Genomic DNA, 18,037 nt, shown 5'->3' on the forward strand with positions numbered 1-18,037 from the left:
TTCCAGTGTTCCTGGAACTTTTGAGATGTATCCATATTTATTAGGAACCCCATATTCTCATATCTAATCTTACATCATTCCATCCTAGAACTTGTTGAAGTTCTTGCAACTCTAGATAAAGCTACCTAGCACAACATTGCCATTCACAAGCTTCCTTTTATGTCCCCATCAGAACATGCAAATATCTAAGTCAGATTGAAAAGCTCTCTGTTCAATCAACTACACTTATTATGGGAGAGTTTAATTATCCACTGATCATCTGACATCTGACAAACTTATGCAGCTATCAACAGATGTGCCCAAATGTTTTCAAATCTGTTAATGCTAAATTCCTTGATCAAATTGTCCCCTTTCCCTTAGTGGTTTTAACCTTGATCTAATCCTCACCATCTTCTCCCTTTCTTGTACCACATGTAATGCCACTACCTTGTTGATTAAATCTCACAATCAATCACTAATTTTCACTCTCAAAATAAGCCTAGACATCCAAAACATTCTACAATGTTTGGTGGTTTCTTCAAAACCAACCACTTACTTTCATTCTGGATAAACATAAATAGCACAATCGTCTGAACAAGTCCACATCTAATGTTACAGTAAACTCCTCAGAATTCTACACCCTTAAGAACAGTTGTATTGAAGACACTATTCCTTTCCACTATAAATATTGCATCAATTTTATAATTGAACCCATGTGATGGAATTCCTACATCAATACATTTTAATATAAAAATAAAGCTATTTATAAGAAATCTCAATTTCCCCAATGCAACCTTCTGTAAGCCTTTTTCATTCTGAGTCTCTCAATAAGCTATATTCTGGAAGCATAGAGAACAGCCATTGTAATGCCAATGCATAAATGTAATTATAGACCTATTAGTCTTACTAGTACTGCCTGCAAAGATATGAAGCACATTGTTGATGGGCTAATTATTAACATAGGAGACATTTAATCTTCACCTAGATCAGCTTGGATTTGTAAAAGGTATGGATGATTTCTTTGTGAGGGTCACTAAAGCCCTAGATGAAGGTTTGACCATGCATGGTGCTTATGTTGACCTTGCCAAGGCCTTAATCACCACCCTCAGTGCAAGTATTACAGATAACTCTTTCTGCTCAACATTATCCCTGGAACTGCCTGCTGGATAGCTGTATAGGTCACTCATATAATTCCGACTATGAAGATAGGTGGTGCCTTTTGTAGTCCAGGAAATTACATTGTCAGTGTTCCAGTGTCCAGTGTCACCAGTTCAGTAACAGCAGGGATTCTGTTTGAATCTTGCACTGGTTCGCTGCCTACAGTTTCAGTAGGTGCTGCCTGAATTTTAAATTTGGACCACTGCACAGTTTGGCACACATTTTGGCTGAACTGTGCTATACAGACAGTTGAGCAAGCCTGTACTACAACTAGCAACATGTATCCAACAAGACTTATCATATGCTTTGTAAGCCCTACTCTGTGCTCTTTTTACTTGGATATCATGAATGACTTCCTGGAACCAGGTATTTTTCTTCCTTATCTCATTTACTACCTGTGCCACCTAGAACAAACCTCCTGCACAAGGTCAGACTGTTATGACTTTTTCTAAAGTTGGTCTTAAGTTAATAAGGTAAGGCTTGATTTATTACTGCCTATTGTCATATTTTAGTTTATATTTTTTACTGTGCATCATGCAAAGTTGCATTTAGGTTAATAAGGTAAGACCACATTACTACTGCTTATTATCTCTCTCTCACTCTCACACACACACACACACACACACACACACACACACACACACACACACACACACACACACACACACACAAACGTGTGTGTGTGTGTGTGTGTGTGTGTGTGTGTGTATGTGTGTGTGTATTTATGCATATGTGTGCATGTGTCTATGCAGGCATATATTTCTATAAAAACAGGTTTGCCTAATTTTTACATGCATCAAGCATTGGCAGTACCTTTAGGAAGCATGTCTATGCCTAACGTCTACCACCATCTGTACAAATTAACCTTTAGTGTGTGTTTTCAGTTTAGTTGCACTCAAATAGCAGTCCTATGTTAGTTGCTATTGCTTTTGCTATTTTTTCAGCTAGTTGTTCCATGTACTTCTATCTTAGCTGTTTTGATACTGGATTTTTCCTACTATGTAGTACTCTTGGGTCACTCAGTTGCTAAACATTGCAGTTTGATTAAACTATTATCATCATGGAGCCCCAACCTGCGCATAGCTATTCTGCAGACAGTACCAATAGGAATATGGAGGCAATATAGCAACAGCCTAATGATTACTGACCACTCCTTTTGTTTAGGTCATTCTGATTGAATCCTGGAATGATACAATTACTTAGCCAGAATGGAAGCATATATCTCCATGCCACCTTATATTAACAAACAATAGCAAAACATCAGACCAACAAAAGATGACATGGTTAAAACATCCTTGCCTAAGCCTATCACACACCAATAAAAAAAAAAACTCAGCTTCCAAGGGTCTCAGGTGTGTCTTTGCTCACATTTGCACCTTCACATATCTCTGCTGTGAATTATCACAAGCTCTTATACCTATGATCACACAGGCTTGCAGAAAATTGGAAAGTCCTTGTTTTTAGCAATTTGAAAGTCACAGACTGAATGAGAAGAGAGTAACAGTGGACTGACTCTCTAGTACTTGGACTTGGGAAGTTGCAATGGTCCTCACCGCCCTGCATTGCTCCCTAAGGGCGATGCATAGACACAGCATTGAGCTCTCCACCTGTTCCAAGGGAGGACGATCGCTGTTATTGAGCAGTATTTACCCTCATCAAGAATGATGCTGACGTTCAAAGACAAAATAACCGGCTTCAATAATTGGCTAACTAACCGCTTTCAGTTTAGTTGATTCAGTCTGTATCTGCACAGGATCAGATGTATAGCTGGTTCTCCTGTTTTTATAGGGATGGCCTGCACTTCTTGTTTCATGGCTTTTGTGCACTGGCTAAAGCTTTTCCTTCCCACATAGTGCTTTTTAGGCAAAATTCAACTCATGGACATATTTACTTAGCAAATGACAATTTGAGCTATACTGAGGTAGCTTAGCTTAATGTCTGAAGTTTAAAGAATAAAATGGCTGAGCTGTAGGCCTTTCATACTGTTGAAAACATCAACATAACTGAAGCTACTGAAACTTGGTTGCAGGACACCAAACACACTCTCCTTGCCTGAGAATAGCATCTACATCTACAATGCATTCCAGTGTTCCTGGAACTTTTGAGATGTATCCATATTTATTAGGAACCCCATATTCTCATATCTAATCTTACATCATTCCATCCTAGAACTTGTTGAAGTTCTTGCAACTCTAGATAAAGCTACCTAGCACAACATTGCCATTCACAAGCTTCCTTTTATGTCCCCATCAGAACATGCAAATATCTAAGTCAGATTGAAAAGCTCTCTGTTCAATCAACTACACTTATTATGGGAGAGTTTAATTATCCACTGATCATCTGACATCTGACAAACTTATGCAGCTATCAACAGATGTGCCCAAATGTTTTTCAAATCTGTTAATGCTAAATTCCTTGATCAAATTGTCCCCTTTCCCTTAGTGGTTTTAACCTTGATCTAATCCTCACCATCTTCTCCCTTTCTTGTACCACATGTAATGCCACTACCTTGTTGATTAAATCTCACAATCAATCACTAATTTTCACTCTCAAAATAAGCCTAGACATCCAAAACATTCTACAATGTTTAGTGGTTCCTTCAAAACCAACCACTTACTTTCATTCTGGATAAACATAAATAGCACAATCGTCTGAACAAGTCCACATCTAATGTTCCAGTAAACTCCTCAGAATTCTACACCCTTAAGAACAATTGTATTGAAGACACTATTCCTTTCCACTATAAATATTGCATCAATTTTATAATTGAACCCATGTGATGGAATTCCTACATCAATACATTTTAATATAAAAATAAAACTATTTATAAGAAATCTCAATTTCCCCAATGCAACCTTCTGTAAGCCTTTTTCATTCTGAGTCTCTCAATAAGCTATATTCTGGAAGCATAGAGAACAGCCATTGTAATGCCAATGCATAAATGTAATTATAGACCTATTAGTCTTACTAGTACTGCCTGCAAAGATATGAAGCACATTGTTGATGGGCTAATTATTAACATAGAAGACATTTAATCTTCACCTAGATCAGCTTGGATTTGTAAAAGGTATGGATGATTTCTTTGTGAGGGTCACTAAAGCCCTAGATGAAGGTTTGACCATGCATGGTGCTTATGTTGACCTTGCCAAGGCCTTAATCACCACCCTCAGTGCAAGTATTACAGATAACTCTTTCTGCTCAACATTATCCCTGGAACTGCCTGCTGGATAGCTGTATAGGTCACTCATATAATTCCGACTATGAAGATAGGTGGTGCCTTTTGTAGTCCAGGAAATGACATTGTCAGTGTTCCACAAGGTTCTGACCTGTGTTCCTTTTTGTCAGCATCTGTTTTCAGAAGTCAAATTAGATGAGGGACTGTGGCTTATTAAGTTTGTGGATACCTGCAAAGTGGATGCAAAAATCAACAGGGCTGCCATTAGGGTGGAAACTGGGCAAGTGCCCAGGCCCCAAATCTCTGTGGTTCCCAGTTACAAGAAGTTGCTAGTAAATTTTAGTGTATAAAAATGATGTCTCTTAATGAAGTATGAAGTGAGCACCCAGAAAGATGGAAGGCTAATTACAAATAATCTTATTTTTTCCACTGCTTGTGGTCCATATGTAAGTACTATGCTAGCTACCTTTGTGGACAGTTTAAGCCTAGGCAATTTCTCTGAAAAAGAGAGAGTCAAACCTTGCACCTTAATTCTGTGAGGTAAACACCTTAAGCATTATGCCAGCAGCACTATGAGTGTTTCCATAGTCTGAATATGTTGTCTTGTTGCCACAGTTCTAGACTGAAGGATAGGTTTCTGGCTATTTTGTGACATTGTAAGGGATAAAGAAGGCAAATGTAGGTATTATAATTATTTGTACTATGCTTGCTTCTGGTTCTTCTAGGTTTCACAGGACTGCTATATGTTTATGCATTTTTTTTTATTTGCAGATGTCAACTTCCCCTTCCGACTGCCTCTCCCAGCAGAAGGTGTAATACTGATTTCCCTTATCTGGGATTTGGTCATATAAAAAGTAGAAGTTAATGTTCAGCATTTATGTACACTAATTTAGCTGTTCTACTAAGTTTCTTGTAAAACTATAATTGATTCAATGGTTACATTTTTGCCGATTATTATTGCTTTGCATTATATATCTTCTCATTTTAATGTACTGTATTTATAGTCAATGTTGTGAATGAAAAGAGTTCTTAAACCACTTCACTTAGCTAGTTAACACATGAAATAAAATTAAAATGCATTATTTTAGCCATTATTATGCTCTCTAAGGCTTGGCAGAACTATTGCATGTTATTTGTGGAAACAAAGTTGAAGGATTTTAGCGTTGCAATATTTTTTATCACAGTCCGGTATCTAAACTGGCTATAATTACTACATATGGTGGTTATCTGTGTCAGTTAAATGGACTGACCCTGCTATTATTTGATGAAGTTAAACACATATTAAATCCACTTTGCAAGACTGGTGTGTATTTATGTGAATCAACTTGGAGTACTTTAATGAGGCTACTGTATGTTTATGTGAAACAGATTTGAAATGCATTACTGTGACCTTTATTTCTTTTTTATTTGTTGAAACAAATTGATATGGCCTTTATTTTTTTCTTATACTCAGAGATCTCAGGTGTACACACTAAAGAAAGTGCCTATGATTGTTACATATGGGGTCTATGTGGACAGACGTGACTCCATAACTGCTTGATTATGACTGCTGTTTTAAGTTAAAAGACATGAATCTGTTTTTCAGGATTCTCATGCATTTCTGTGAAGTAAGTCAGCTACTTTACTGTTGCCATTACGTTTTATGTGGAGAAAAGTTGAAATACATTTCTGTGGCTATTATTCTTATTAAAAACAGAAATCCTTAGTGTGAATGGTCGACAATGTGGCTATTCTAGCTTTGGATATGGGTGTCTACGCATGAAAATAACTGAACCTGACCAACTTCTAAACAGTGACCTCCATTTAGCTTTTCATGCAATGAAAGCTCCTGTTCTGTTCAGGCACCACCACCTAAATAAAATCAACACTCTATCCAGTTCAAAAAGCTTAACCTCAGTCCTCAGATTAACAAAACCTGCTTGCATGACAAGTTCTTAACCCAGTGCATCCAATCTCTGAAATAGACTCTCTTTACATGTCAGACAGAGCAACTCCTATCAACTTTCAAAACCAGCAAGATGGTTGGAGAACCAAAAAGTTATGTCAGGAGTTTACAGGAATGATCTATTGACTGGGGTCAACTTAGAAACTCATTTACTACTTAGGTATCAAATGTATAAGCTCCCCAAACTGAGCATCCAAGTGCTCCGGATTATGCAGAATGCTCCGCATTTAACGACGAGCGAAGCCACTGTTCCGCTGTTTCTCATTGAACAGCAGTGGCTCCACTACACATATTCTGATTTGTTTGGGTACCGCAATTACTGCCAATCAGCATCGCGGCACACAAACCAATGCATAGGCCAATCATGTTCCGGGAAACCTTTTTGTGCCAAAATAATGTCTTGAAAAAGGCTTCCAGGAAGCAGTGATCTTCCAACAACAACAGCGGAAGACCGGGAATAAGGAATAAGTACAGCTGGGGATTAAAGACATCGGGGGTCAGGACTCGAGTGCCAGAAGAAGAATCAGCAACTGAAGGGACTTCAGGGACATAACCATTGCTTTGGTGGTTCTAGGAGGATCAAGAGTGTCAAGTCTGAGGTTTTGTTTTGCTGCCTGCCTGCCTGCTAGACAACCGGGGCTGATTTTCGTGTACTGTGTGGAGTCTGTGGATTGTATTGAAATGCTGGGGACAAGTTGGTAGAGGTAAGTGTTTTTTTTATAAATGTAGCTGTGGCCAGGGCATTCAGAAAAGATTCAGTAGTTGTATTGTTTTGCAAATATTTAAATTAATTGTTTTCTGAAGAAGATTGCCTGCATATAACATGCATTATATAATTTGAGGGGTTAAACTAAAAGTTTTTTTAACTGTTTTCACTAAAAGTTTTTTCTCACTGTTTCCATTAAAAGTCCAGAGCAAGAGTGAGCAAAAAGAAAAGTGAATACATTGAAATATTAACTGATTGTGTTATATATATATAATCATTACAGCCTAGGTATCTCTGTAGTTAAAGCTTACTGATGCCACTGGACATCAAATGTTGCTTGGTCATATTTGTTTTAAGAATTCTAAAACCATGCTGAATACAGGGTAATTGGAGCTTTTGTTTTAAAGCTGATGTGATACTTGACCTCTATTTAGTGATGCTAAAAATATTTAATATTATTTGTACTATTTATATGTATTATAATACTGGTCATATTTCTGTAAATATCTCTAAAACCAAGTGACGTTGATATAACTACTTAGCCTCATGTGAAAGCTCACAGGGGTATGAAGAAAATGCTACTGGCGGTATGTGTTGCATTAATGGTTACTGAGATCATAAGCGGTGTTTATTTTGACTTATAAAATCTAGTTTAAGACCAGGAATAAAATGAATGCAACCTTTGCAAAGATTATTTTGTGTTGAATAGTTTTCCATTCCATTTACAATTTGCAAGTAACACATACGGTTCTAGAGATGAATATTTGTTTTGAACTGAGATTACAGCTTTATTTTTTTCAAGGCATAGGCTAAATATTATAAGACCAATATTTAGTGTCTCTATTTTTGTGCTGTTTGTCCCCCTAGTATGTCTCTGACAGTAATTGCCAACACAGATCATGTTCTAGCAACTTTCTCAGTTTATAAGAACAATATTTAGTGTCTTTTTGTTGTGCAGCTTACATTATGTTGGACTTTCTCCAGATTTCTTGCACTAAAAGGTCGAGAGGTATATGGATAGATGTCAAAAGTGAGCATCTTTGTAGTAATGGGATGCTTTAAAGTATCGAGTTTTGTTTTCTAGTAGAACTTTAGTGTAATTTTAGTGTCTTTTCATAATGGCAAGACGCTGAACTGCTCAAGGAAAATACTGAAGTGACAGTATTGTGCTGCTGGTTGACATGTTAGAAAATGGGACATTTTTCTAATTAAGTTCTATTTTTTTAATTCCAACTTCTAATTCAGAAACATTTTTATTTTGAATTCTCCTGTCAATGCCTCAGGTTTATAGCAGTATTTTTGTCAAGTCTGGGTTTGTCCTTCCCTCTGCTCTGCTTTCTTTACTCAGTGGTATACTTTCAGTAGTATTTCCACAACTGGAAACTAAGCACATTCATGCCAGTATCACTACAGCCTTTGTGTACTTTGGATCAGATTTTTTGCCATTAGTGTGCTATTTGGATTTTAAGGTAGGGACCCTACCTTAAAATCCAAATGGCACACTAATGGCAAAAAAATCGGTTTCAAAGTACACAACGCTGTAGTGATACTGGCATGAATGTGAGGGTTTACAAATGTTGGGATATGTATGTTTGCTTCTGTTTAGTGTTTTATTTTTCATGGTTAAAGATGTGAGATCTTGCATTCTTTTGGTCTTAACTGTTCCAAGACATCATGACACATTCTTGTCAAAGTAGAGGGCCCTGCTTTTAAATACCCTTTTAGGCACCTTTGCCAGGCCCAGAGCTGGAGGTAGGACAGGGGTAGAACATATCTAAAGTGGTGAATGTGAAATGCAAGTCTCTACCATGATCCACGGCAGTGGCACATTTCGCACTGTGCGAAAGTAGGGTGTTTCACATTTTGACCATTTGTCACACATTGTTAAAGTCTGTTTCTACATTGGCCTCTTAAGAGGTTGAGACCTATGTCCCCAAATGGCTCTTAGGCTATAACCTTGGTATTAACTTATATACCTATTTAAAAAGTTGAAGGATTTGGGAGATAATGTGTTTGGAGGGTGTGGTGAACAAGTCTGTATATTGCAGAAGGAGAGAACTAGACTGGAGGGAAGACTAAGGGACAGAGGAAAAACTAGGGGTCAATGGAAAGGAATTCAGCTAGTCTGGCGTTGCCTACTTCAATACATTAGTGGTGCTTCTGAAACTAAAGGCGATCCCTCTTGGCCCTGTCTGAATCTCAAATCACTTGTTCTTCTAGAGCGTTGATGACAGAATCAAATAATTAACTTGTGCGTTGGAACAATTTATCCAGTTGTCGCTGTCGTTTGTCTTTAGGATTAATTTAGTGCGATGTTGTCTATCAGCGACCTCAACGAGCCTAATCGGATTGCGCATCTTTCTATTAACTAAGATGTTGAAAGTTTCGGCGTAACAGTGCGTCTTTAAGAACGTGTCTAGGCGGAGCTAGAAGCCAAGTTCACCAGCCTGCAAGTAAAAGTTAAGAAGAAGAAAAAATAATAAGTTAGTTTTATGTTGTTTATAAACCGGGAATTGTTTATTCACATACCAAGACACCGGCAGACGTACATTTAGGATAATTTTAACCAGGATCGTCCAGCAGCAGCTGGCAGCTGCTGCTTTCCAAACTGACTTTCTAAGCAGCTGCTGCTTTCCAAACTGCCTTTCTAACAGCTCGAGCAGTCCAAGTAGGGTGAGAGGAGCTGTAATCGTGCCCACAGCCGGTAGCCCACCCGTGTATCCGCACGCGACTGGCTCGCTCCATCTAACTGGGTTTAAACAAGCAGCTTTTCTTTGGTTGCAGCATGCCTTTTCTGGATATTGAATTAGCACTAAAACAATGTCATCGGACCCGCTATTAAAATCAAGAAATCAGAGTGGAGCAGTTGCTGAGTGGTGTCATTTTTATTTTTAACTGGTCTGTGGTTGATGCTCATTTTGGCAGATAACTTCGTTTACTACGCTGCTAGCCTCAAGATACCATATTCCTCAGAGACCTACATGTTTTGTGAGTATAGTGTTTCGATACTAATGTATAATGTGATTCTGTGCTTTGTGGTTAAGGAAATGGACATGTTTTAATGACTTATATGAAGATTTATGTTTATCCTATGACCATCATTAAAGAAAAAAAAATCTGACAAGGTTTTTGCACTTCATATATTATGTGATTACACTGTTAGCTTTAGGTCTGTTCAGACATGCTTAACGGTATCTAATATAAAAGTTTTTACTGTGACTTTACCTATTTCTGTTGTTGACTGGATCTTCTGAGCAAAGGGTTTATTTAGAGAGCAGACCAAAGGAGAAAGAACAGCAGAAATGCTCACTGCAGCAACTTAAGTAAAATATAAACATACATATAAGTACAAAGTTTATAAGTGCATGTATGCTAGACATCGAAGGACACCTGCTGGAATGAGTCTACAAGAAAAATATATGTGGCATGATATATACGTTTTGAACTGTCTGCACTTACACTACAGTTTATCTTAATTTGCTTTGTACTGCACAATATATTAAGGAAATGTGTGCTACTTTTTAACTGCTACCTTTTGTAAGAGGGTGTATATTTTTAAATTCTTGTATGTTAAAGGCATTTCATTTAAGATCACCATGAATTATACCTCTAAACATGTCAGTGCAGGAGTTCTGGACAAAACCTAAAATAATGGGGGAACAAAGGCCCCAAATCAGGGACACACTTTGAATATTGCTCTTGGAAACTTACAAAATTGATAAAGCGGCGGTTGTGCATTTGCATGTATTTTCTGAAGAATATGAAGTCTGAAACTTAAATGTCATTATTTAGTGATTTCAGTCTTCAATGTTTTGTCAGAAAAAAAAAAACACATTTATGAGGAGCAGACCAACGTATGAGGCAAAAATCTAGACATTCTGAAAAATTCTGGAAAGTTGAGATGTACGTCCTGAGTGCAAAACAGTCTCTTTTAATTAGCTTCTACATAAAGCTGAGGTGTTTGATGTTGTATAACGTTAGTTTTACTTTTTTTATGAAGTATTTAACTAGGAGATTGTTTATGCAGCATACGTTTGTGTGTTTGGGTTTGAAAATTTGTGTGCAGTTTTGACAATAATTGATAAGTAGTTAATATTACTTCACCTGTTTAGTGCATTCACTGAGATCTTTCCAACCATAATAAATAAGGAATAAATTGTAGCAAATAGCATAGAATGCTCTTACAACTTTGTGACTTCCAGAAGTGGTTTATTTTTGCTATTACAGTATTTATAAGATGTTTGCTTTGTATTTGCATTGTATGCATCAGTCTTAAATTTCTAAATTATTTAACATGACTTTCAAAGTATAATGTTGGGGTAAAAATAGTTGTGTTAGCATACCTCTTAACTTTGTTCAAGAATTCAGGACAAAGAAAAAATGTGTGTGTGTGTGTGTGGGGGGGGGGGGGGGCAAAGGCCTAGAATCAATCAATCAAACTTTTTAATTACTGCTCTAATTCATGTAAAAAAGCTACTATAACAACATATATTGCATCAAAGTGCATTTTCTGAACAATAATGAGACTCTGTTTGGCATTACTGACCAACTGTAATTTTCAGTAATTTACTAGAAAATCAAAAAAATTATAAAGGTCATGGCAAAAAATATGAGGCAAAATCAATGAGAGTTGAGAAGTATGCATTTTAGCCATTATGTTCCATGTATTTTACATCAGTTGTGACCATTTGGGGTGACTTAAATAGCAAGATATGAAAATGATAAAGTTGCATTTTTGTTGTACAGTTATATAGTTCATGAGATAGATGATATCGAGACAATTCACTGAAGCATCTGTTTATTCCATTTCATTAAGAACATATTCGTTCAACAGTAGCTGCACAGCATTTCAGACAATAAACTGGAAATGTATGCATTCTTCTCTTTTCTTTTTTCTCAAGCTGGAAGATTTTGATATGTATTAAGAGTAAATTAATTGGTTTTATAGCTGCATTTTGTATTTATTTATTTAAATATGTTTACTGGGGCAAGGCACTGATCAGTGATAACCACTTTAAGGCCCAACCCTAGATCTACAGATACAACAATAAAGGTAGTACATTAGATATATTTGTATACATATGTAAAAATATACGGTTACAACATGAGAAACAATACATTAGGCAGATTTTGGATGCATGTGTAGGTATAAAATGAAATATCTCAAATGTCACACTGTTGAACAATACCGTGTGGTACAATGAAAATATTGTTATACCCTATTAATTCAGGTATAGACATTTCAACTACACCGAGATAAAAAAAAATAGAGAAATGCAAATTAAGGTGCTAGGACAAAAGAGTAAGCCTAAAAATCCTAAAAGACAATAAAAACAGCTGCAACAGCATCTTCTTCCTTCTGCTTCCTCTATTTGAGGGTATTATGCCCCCATACCCAGTTAACTTATATGGTAACTTGACGGTTGCACAACTGTTTAACAATATATAACTTTATTAAATGGGCTATTTGTAAATACCACAGTTTGTTTTAGTGTGAAAGACTTTTATGTGTTTTGACACAGAAGTGTTTTGATACGGTGATGTTTTAGTATCTACACTACAAGTAAGAAATATTTGATTATGAGGCATTCTAAGCCATACCTTCCTCACGTATATATTAATATAGACATAACTATATTTATATGCTTTCTACATGTAAATAAATGCATATGTGTGTTGTGTGTGTATTTTTTATTTATTTTATATAAACTACTACTGTTTCTTAAATGCTTATTTTTTTGCCTTGCCAAACATTCCTTGTGTTTATCACACTTTTTTCTCAGATGGTATATGCTTGTAACTACTCTACACTCAACCAGGTTTGGTATTGAGACTAACCTCCATCATGGGCACATCTTCTAAGACTGGCCTTTCACACAGAGATTTGCCTAAGGTTGTTTAGGAAGGTTACGTTACACCTGAGGGCCTGATTAATGAAACCTGCCACACTATGCCAGGTGTATGTAACATTGTTCTCTAGCTGCTTTTGTCTTGAGTAGGTCATGGTAAAACGTAATTTATCAGTACCCTACCCTTCCTTCTGTGGAGTGGATATTTGTCCAGGAAGACATTTATTCATTCTAGTGAATGGCAGAAAACATTATCGCCATCATTGGGTTGTGCACTGTGATACATTGTATTTTGATAACTAGATCTTTTATTCATAGGCTAGTTTTCCACAGATGTCTGAATAACTTCATTGCTTAATGGCATGTTATATAAATAGTACCTTAGTTTAATAATAGTAAAACAATGAAGCTTCATTCTGCTGTTCTGGAATGTAGCCGTACCACCATGCTAGCCCCATTCAGAAGAGAGAATATGATGTATTTCATGCAGTTAATATTCTAATAAATTTTAGACACAATAATGCATCACGTGATTGTTTCAAAATGTGTGAATAGCACCCACCCTAAGAAGCAGATTTTTTTTAATTCAGGCTGCTTTTAATTTCTTTGTTAACCTCTAACTGCCACATTCACCTGCCCAAGCCTTCATTCCATCCTTAACACCATTTCACTGAAATTTCAGACAGTGCCACACCTTTCACTAATCAGCACTGACTTTTTCTATATGAGACATTAGTTCTTTGAGCCACATTTTCAGTAGCTTTGTTGAATGTGTGCAGATGTAGAGGGGGAGTTAGCAAAAAAATCCAAAAAGAAAGAATCTTTGCTTTTATGACGAACAGGTGAAAAAAACAGTGATGAGCTGGAAGTTTAGTGTTTTAACCTGAACTGTCTGACTTGTTCAGAATTTTGTGACACAAAATTAGCTGAGTAGAGCAAAAAGGGGTTTGGTGAGCTGTTTTTGACCTACTCTTTTGTTTCAGGGGCACCATTCTTATGTGTGTCTTCATCAGTCTGTTGTAGACCTTCATCATCCTCCATCTTGTTACTAAAGCAGTAAGAGGTTCACATTAGCTTACATCATGAAAATCTTGCCCTATTTCCCCTCTGACACATTCTTCACCCACCTGATATACATAGTTCCTTTCCAGAGAATGATGCTCAAATGCCTTCAGAAAAATTTCAGGGATAGGCTCACAGATGTGTCATGGGACTGTAATACAAAGTTTTTGGCTTTGTTGAGATCAGACCAGCCAATGGTGTCTTCAGTTTCCTCCAGCTGTTATGTGAAAATCATAACAGTTAATGACATCATATACAAACCACATCCTTAATTTCCATATTCTGCCACTTTTACAGCGGTGCCACATGGTGTAGTAGGTGGCTGTACTCTGAAAGTCACAGATCCCTTCACCCACATAGGAGAGAAATCTTTTTCTGTGGAAAGCGACTCTAGTTCCAGTCATCTGGCTCTTTTACAACACAGTCCTCAGTACTGTTTATGAGTTACTGTACTGATGGTATCAAAGCTGCTCTTAATCCATGTCTCTACCTGGCCTTGCAGAGTTGGATGAAATAGTTTACAACTATTAGCATCTGAACTATTCCTCTTTCATCCAGCCTTAAACAGGATGTGTATAAGTTTTGTGTTAGGTCTGCTGTAGTCATTTGGTTCCCGGTAATCTAGGCCTCCAAGTGGTTGCTATGCTGCCTGAAAGACTAAGGCAACTTTATCACTCTGAGAAAGAAGACAAATACCACACGAACACAGAGCGATCTTGTCACATAAAACAATATCATACTTATAGTTGTAGTTTTAAATATGACTATTCTAAAAAAAATATATAGTTTATATTTTATCATCACTTAGAGGACAATTTATTTGGAAGCATGTAAGTAAAAGCTGCAGTAAGCAGTAATCCACTTCTGGGTGCAGCTTGGTGGTACTGGATTGTCAGATGAAGTCGTTGATAGCATTGCTGAATAACATAATTAATCTGAGTAGGGCATAAGGAAAAGCCTTCTATTCTTATTAAGAGTTATCAGCAATTCTATAATCTTATCAAGTTATCAGCTTATTTTTAATGTCTGCCTGAAATATCACCAGAAGCAATAAGCGGGAGAACAAGAACTTCTATTGTTTTTTGTAAATGATATTCCTTTAGGAATGCAGTTTCCACTAGTTTTTGCTCTGTGTTGTTGACATCAGTCTTTAATCATTTGCTTTTAAGTTACAGTATAGATATATTTTATACATGCATGCTAATTTGATACACGCTGGAACAGTAGGTTTCTATTTATGTATTCGCTGAGAGTAGGTAGGTATTTATACATATACATTGGGAGAGTGGGTTATTGTATTTTCGCTCTTGTTGAGTATGTGTAACGTACCTTTATGAAGGACTGAAAACAGCATGTTATTTTCACTGCAGCCATGCCACAGGCACTACATTACCGATTATGCAAAATGTGTTACTTCACTAAGTCAGTTATTCACAATCTAACATTAATAACTCACATACTAATCTTAAAAAATGAACACAATAAGCTAATTCATAGGAATGTGTACAATTAAATATTAACAGCTTACTTCAGCCTGAAGAGAAAAAGTACCAAATCTTCACAAAATGTCAACATATGTCTTTCCATAAGAAAAAAATAAAACCAAAAGGGTTGCTTAGCTATATTTACTAAAGGGAATGGCTTGAATGCATTGCTATCAGACCGAGGTTTTTCTTGTTAAGCAAAGCCCCTAACATGTCTATTGAAGACCTATGTCATTTAAATAAAGCTCTAATTTGTGAAAGGTTAATAAAACAAATGAATTTGTGAAACATAAACGTTAATAAAACAAATAAAAAGGAGGTTTGACAGGTAGCACACTTTGGTGCAGGAGGCAGTGGGCTGTATTCCCTCACCAAATCGGCCAATAGCTAACACTGCAGTGCAGCATAAGGGGGTGCTGCACTCCTGAATATGCTATCCTTTGGATGAAATTTAAACCAAGACCCCATCTGCTTGAGTTGGTGGTAGCCCAGATGGATGTAAAAGATCCCATGGCAATATTGAAAAATATAGGGATCCTTTATTTAAAACAAAACATTATGTACAATACTATTTACAAACTTACTTATTTACATATTTGCAGATGTATACAGTGTACAAATTTCCATTCCTTTCTGTTATTGTCATACAGTCATAAATATCTGACTTTTCATTATGTTAAACTTCTATTTTCATTATTTTATTTGACCCCACTCCTTTTTCTACAACCACCGTCTCATTTTTCTTAACATCACTGCTAGTCTCCATTTATCATTAAATGTGATTACTGTGACGACCGTGTCCTGGCCCAGCAATCAAGGAGCCTCAATCCTCACCACTAACACCAGGGAGGTCAGCTCCTAGAAGAGGAAAAGATAACTAATACACACAGTGAAGTACAATTTCCCTTAACTGCACACAGAGATCACAGTCAGTCTGGGGCTGGTTGCTCCCTTGCTCACCAGGTCCCCATTAAGACTCCCCACTGGCACAGCTATAGGGTCCAGGTCTCAGCCTAACTGGGCAAGCTAAAACCTCCAGTACCCTCTCTGCCAAACCAGTGCTTCGTGTCCCTGCCAAGTAGCTGACACACCACACACACACACTTTGAGATAAGTATTTATACAACTTCACAGACACTCCTGGGAAAGGCTGACACAGATTCTCCAACTGTGCCCCTTTACCCAGACTATACGGTAGTAATTACTGCCACCACCCAGTTAATAATATCATCTACTAAACGGCCCTTAAAAGGGTGTCCAATTATTACTGTGCAATATTAATATCCAATGGTAGTATGACTAACAGTCAAGGCTTACTTTAGAGTGGCCTATTACAATAACCTCTGTAAATATGCAATGTACTCCAGAGCTTATCTCTACACAAATCAGCCACAGGTAGAAGGATTTAAAAATATTTAATAATAAATAATTAAAACATAAGACAAAACTGCTACACCACAAAGATATCTAAGAGTTCAGAGATCACACAGAAACTTAAAATAATACACTAGGACAGGTCTGATTTAAAAGAAAAGTACCTAATTAATCTTTACGAGCTTTAACTATTCCTACAAGAAATCACAGTGCTAAAACTTACATGTGAGCACAAGGCAGAGTGCTGATAAGTTAGATGTCCAAAGTCAAAATACTTTCAGTCTCTTGTGAGAAATAGTATTTAAACATTAGTAACAAACATGTTTGCTGGGTCCCTCCCCAAATTACATCATTTTTGACAATTACGTTTTCCCAGGCAAGCAAACTGCATCATCTTAACACCTAGTCTGAGTTCTCAGGCCACAAACGGCATTAATTTAGTAATCTAACACCTACTCAGAAACTTACAACAATACAAGGCATTTCACATAGACATTCTAGCAGAAACTAGAGCAATAAAGCACCTTCCACATCTAAATTCTGGTCATAAACTTTAGCCTTAAAACAATGGGCATGAAACCTTCATCCAGCTGCACTGGAGCCGTATTGTAAAACATTAAAGAGATTCATAAGATCTTTTCAACTTAAAAAGACACATTTGAAATACTTGGCTTGGTTTTCCTTACAGCAGATGCCAATGTTGCAACAATCTTGAAGTTCGCATTTTACAGTGTTTTCTTACATGTAAAAACACAAGCCTGTATTTTACATTTATTTATACAGTTGATAGAATCATGTATCAAATTCTATTTGACTAGGCTGGCAGCCTTTGCCTGTCTCTCCCCAGTTGTCACATCTCTTCCCCCCAGGGAACTCAAGCAAGTTTTTCAAGTGCCCCTTGAGAAACCTCGCTTGAGAGTGTCAGGTCTATCTGGGTGTACCTCACCCCATTCTTTGTCTTGAGAGCCCATCTGCATTGTCATTGCTACTCCCACTGTGGTCCTGCACTGACATATCATATGCTTGCAATCCCAGACTCCATCTTAGCAACTTGGCATTTTGCTGACTGGCTCTGTTTATCCATGTTAGATGGTTGTGATCTGTCATCACAGTGAAGTTTCTTCCATACAGATAAGCTGAAGTTTTTGTAAGTGCCCACACTATGGCTAGACATTCCTTTTCTACCGCTGCATAGCATTCCTCCCTGGGTTGGAGCCTATGACTAAGATAAACCACTGGGTGATCTTCTCCTTCTGAAGAAATGCGACTAAGTACAGCCCCACCCCATAAGTTTGGAGCATCCAC

At 37.1% G+C, this 18,037-nt stretch overlaps 1 protein-coding gene across 7 annotated transcripts in view; it reads left to right on the plus strand.

The window, feature by feature from the left end:
• Positions 1-9,123: 9,123 nt before the first annotated feature.
• GJD3 (gap junction protein delta 3) overlaps positions 9,124-18,037 on the plus strand; it is a 1,257,337-nt gene continuing 1,248,423 nt past the window's right edge. For 6 of the 7 annotated variants that reach the window (XM_044054493.1, XM_044054491.1, XM_044054494.1 and 3 more), the window contains exon 1: positions 9,134-9,951. The gene's annotated coding sequence lies outside the window, so the exon portion shown is untranslated. Of the gene's footprint in view, positions 9,952-18,037 lie in introns of all 7 variants that reach the window. The other variant, XR_006362584.1, reaches the window with a different exon arrangement.

This window comes from Protopterus annectens, chromosome 13.part0 (assembly GCF_019279795.1).
Source record: "Protopterus annectens isolate FY-2018-M chromosome 13.part0, PAN1.0, whole genome shotgun sequence".
Taxonomy (NCBI): Eukaryota; Metazoa; Chordata; order Ceratodontiformes; family Protopteridae; genus Protopterus; species Protopterus annectens.